Here is a 4,105-nt window from a genome sequence, read left to right as displayed (position 1 = left end):
GTTCCTACCCATGTGCAGTGATTCCTTCTGAGTGCACACAGTGAATCTGACTGCTGTAGATGTGAAAGAAATGCATGAACGTTAATTCAGTGCTAATTCAGCTGCGTTTAGTTCCCACAAAAGACAAACACACTTTGTCTTGTGTGGTATGGTTCCGTTCTGTGGCTCATGTGTTTGCTGGGCCTTCTGTTGATTTGATGTTTCCCCGTTCCTGTCATGTATGCTGTTGCCTTGTGGATATTTTCTTTTTGTGGAATAAATCCTGTTTTGAATTGCATTTGAGTCCAAGCCTCATCTCCCTCGTGACAAAAATGGAATTTGTAACAGATTCCGTTATGTTACTCAATGTGAGTAACGCATGCTGAATACTTACTTCCACATTGAATTTCACTTTATAAGTGTAGGAACGCGCCCATCTGCTTACTAAACATGCCTATTCTAGTGTGTTCTTCTGCTCCAACTGACTAAATTTGTACACGAACAAGCAGATAGATTTTTGTATTTGTTGCTTGCTTGCTACCATGAGCTAATTGCAGCTAACATTAGCCTAGCATGTTGAACAGGGCTAATCAATGGCTCTGGGGCTAGTAAATCAGCATATAGGAGAATGTAAAGTCGCACATTAATGATAGCTCCTGATACATCTATAAAATAGCAAGGTGACTAGTACAACTACAGCAGATGACTACCCTTGGCTAAATAAAAAACTTTAAGATGCTAAGGTTGGAGGTGGAGTAATTTGGATGCTGAAAGGAGGTTGGTTGAGGTTTGTTTCCTCTGTTCTTTCTTTAATGTGAAATGCTGTTTGAATTTCCAAAATAGAAACACAATCCTGCCCAGGGTCTGTTGTGCCGATTCCGGCTCCATCTCTAGCTCTATCAGTGATCATGTAGCACCTGGAATTAACCTTATCGAAAGTATTTTGTTTGGTTTACAGACAACACATAATTTAGCTGCATTCTGTTTAGTAATGCATTGAAGTATGTAGTTCTATTATAAATTATGCAGTTCTTCATCCTGCCAGTAGGGGGCTAGCTGTGTAGTGGTTTGTGGTTCAAACTTACTGTAATACATTGTAAGAAGAAGACACTTTTGGCAGAGAAGTTGAGGCCGTGTAGAAAAGGAGAGACACGTTTGGTGTGTGTCCGCGGTAGTGAACTCGAACTCGCTGTGTGAACAATCCTACTGTGAAGGAATAAACTGAACTTTTATACACTACTATCAGCGTCTCCGTCTGAGTGGTGTAACAATTTGGAGGCACCGCTGGGATTCCTATCAAGATGAGGATTACTCTGCAGCGAAGAAAAACACGGTAAAACACCGGTGTGTGTGAGCAAGGGACACGAGGTAGCTTAGCTTCCAGAGCTAACAGTTACAGTCTAGCTAGGACGACACCGAGCCGTTTTATTGTTTTTTGTAAAGGAAAAAAGTGTATCGAGTCACTAACACGAACAGCAAGATGTCGGAACACCGTGAAGACTTTCTTTTGGAAATTGAAGAAAAGTTGATTGGATTAACCGTGAAAGAATTACACCGAGTTTGTGAGAACTGTAACATTGCGGGTGAAAACTTACCAGACGTTACAGGTAAAACTCGTCGTGCACTGGTTAAGCACGTCATAAACTTTTGTGAGCGCGTTGAGCTCCTAGAGAAGGAGGACGAAGGTATGTCTGTGTTTTGCAACTGAATGACTCGCGAAACAACTCGGGACAACGATGACCGTGACCGGCTACGGGGAGCGGGAGCGGCCGACGGCGGTGAAACCAGCAGCGGTGCCCATGTAGCGGACGGCGTGGAAAAGCTCACTCACCACAGCCCGCATCGGAACAACCACGAGGAAAAGGCACACCGTTTCCGTCGTTGCTGGAGCAAGGAGTTCTGGGGACAGCGGGGCACAATGGACTCAACGCGGAGGCAGGAGTCCTGAGTAACAGCTTCTATGCTCCTTCAAGGGGGTTCAGAAAGGACTTCAAAAATAAATGGATATGTGGGGTGAGTCAACCTCAAAGGACACTCTTAGCTTTAGTAGCTTGGAACATCAGATTGAAAGGGGGCTAAGGAATGCTATCCTGAATTTGAAATTGTGGAGGCGTTATTTATGCTGTGAGGCCTGGATTGAAACTGAGGAGTTATCTGAGGGGAAAAAGAACCTTACGCTTGTATCCTTAGACAAATACTCAGAGTCACTATGCAGAAAAGGATGCAACTGTATTGTACCAACAATTGACAAAAGCTGTACGGGACCTGGGGAAACACCACTAGTGCTGGATCTGCGCCAAAAGGTACTGTTTGCCTCGAGCGTGCCCAGTCTGGCCTGAAATTAACAAAGAGCTAGTCCAAAGCCCGTGTTCACAGTCCATCATGACAGGCTTGTCAAACGACAACATAAGAGCAGAAATGAGAATGTATTGCGGGATGAGGAAAGTAATGGAGCTGCTGTTCACAAAGATGCAGGTTGCGCAATATAATGAAAATGAGAGGATCCAAAAGATTAAAGCCACCAACAAAAACGCTCATCGGGCAAATCTGAACACGTAGAGAGGAGGTAAGATGAAAGTGTCTTTCCAAACAATGTGCTTGCAGCTAAACTAACAAACGACTAAAGAAAAAAACCCCCTATTTACAAAAATGGAAGAGAACAACACAGCAATCAGGGAGCTTACAGGCCAGGTGGCATCACTGTTAAAAACTGTCCAGCACGAGAGACAAGCGGGCGACATAAACAGAGGCAACTTACCTGTGAATGCTCCTAGGAGACCAAAAAGACAGTGTGTAGCATGTCAGCAGGACAACAAAAACTGCAACCATTGTTTTAAATGTGGCAGTGACACACATTGGGCAAAAGGGTGTAGAGTAGGGGAGGGACAAAAACTGACGGGAAACTGGCGGAGGTTGTGACTGGGGGACACGCCATAACCTCAATAGCAATGTCCCAAGAAGATAAACACTCAAAGCTGAACCCACCGATAGATGCTATACATTCGCTTGAAAGGAAACGAAAAAGACAAAAACTGCCCACCCCACAACATGTTATCTCTTCAATGTCAAATGAAAAGCAGAAAGATCAATCCTTTATTCAGAGAATGCTGGTACAAAACACAAACGAGTAGCACAGCGGTAGGCCGGAAGTGTTGGTCTGGTGTAAAATGAATAGGTTAAGACGCTGGTTTGTGGAACACAGGGGCCAGTATCACATGAGTGAGCATGGAAGTCCCAAAACTTACCTGATGCAACATCCACCAATCAGTAACTTGTGACAGTGAGCAAATTCTGGATTTAAGAGCAGCCAACGGCTCAAAGATTCCCTTCAGGGCTGGGTTGAGGTTAGTCTAATCTGTGTGAACAAAGGTCAAACATCAGAAAACTGATGAGGTAATAGTTCCGGTGCTTGTGAGCAGGACGTAGTACAAAGACAATAATAGGGTTCAATGCCATTGTTGAATATGAGAGAGGAGAAAGCCCAGGTGCAGCACAAGGAAAAAGTACTTTGCTCAGACAGTCACTAAGACTAGGTTCAGGAAAGGCAGAGGCACTATTATCTTGATCCAGGGAGTACCAGTGACAATGCTTCTTACCGTCATGAACCGGACGACGGTCATTGTAGTCCCAAGGGGACAAGTCAAGTGTATTACGTGCCCTGTAACAACGGATCTCAAAGGAAACACTGAGATGCTCTTTGAACCTGAGAGAATCTTTTTTGGAAGAGGGATTAGAAAACACTTGCCAGCTGGTAATATTCTGCTCCTCACGTAAAGTCAACATCTATGTCAGAAATGCGACACAGCATCACATCGATGCCTGGTAAATTATGATAGGGAGCTACAGAGAATAACAAACTGTATCCGGTATACCCAGGGAGCACATGTAAATCTAGCTCGCAGTTCGTCGGGTTCAGCTCTGTTCAGTTCAACCCTGTTCTCCGTCGTTCTGCAACAGACACATTAAGATATAATACCACCTGATGAGAAGAAAAGTCACAGAGAGATCAAAAAAACCAACAGTGGGTTCCTCCTGTCAACTTAGACCACTTGACCTGTGAACAACAATTGGTTGTTAAACAAATGCTTAGAGAAGAGTCAAGTGCATTTGCGAGGGACAAAGATGA

General features: G+C 44.1%; 1 protein-coding gene across 1 annotated transcript in view; it reads right to left on the bottom strand.

Annotated features, from left to right (window-relative positions):
* The window catches only part of LOC116704065 (uncharacterized), a 17,027-nt gene that overhangs the window by 1,141 nt on the left and 11,781 nt on the right, over nt 1-4,105 (bottom strand). The gene's annotated exons all lie outside the window — the stretch shown is intronic.

Source organism: Etheostoma spectabile, chromosome 16 (genome assembly GCF_008692095.1).
Source record: "Etheostoma spectabile isolate EspeVRDwgs_2016 chromosome 16, UIUC_Espe_1.0, whole genome shotgun sequence".
Lineage (NCBI taxonomy): Eukaryota > Metazoa > Chordata > Actinopteri > Perciformes > Percidae > Etheostoma > Etheostoma spectabile.
Note: the sequence above shows the minus strand (reverse complement) of the source record. Positions and strands in the feature narration are given on the sequence as shown.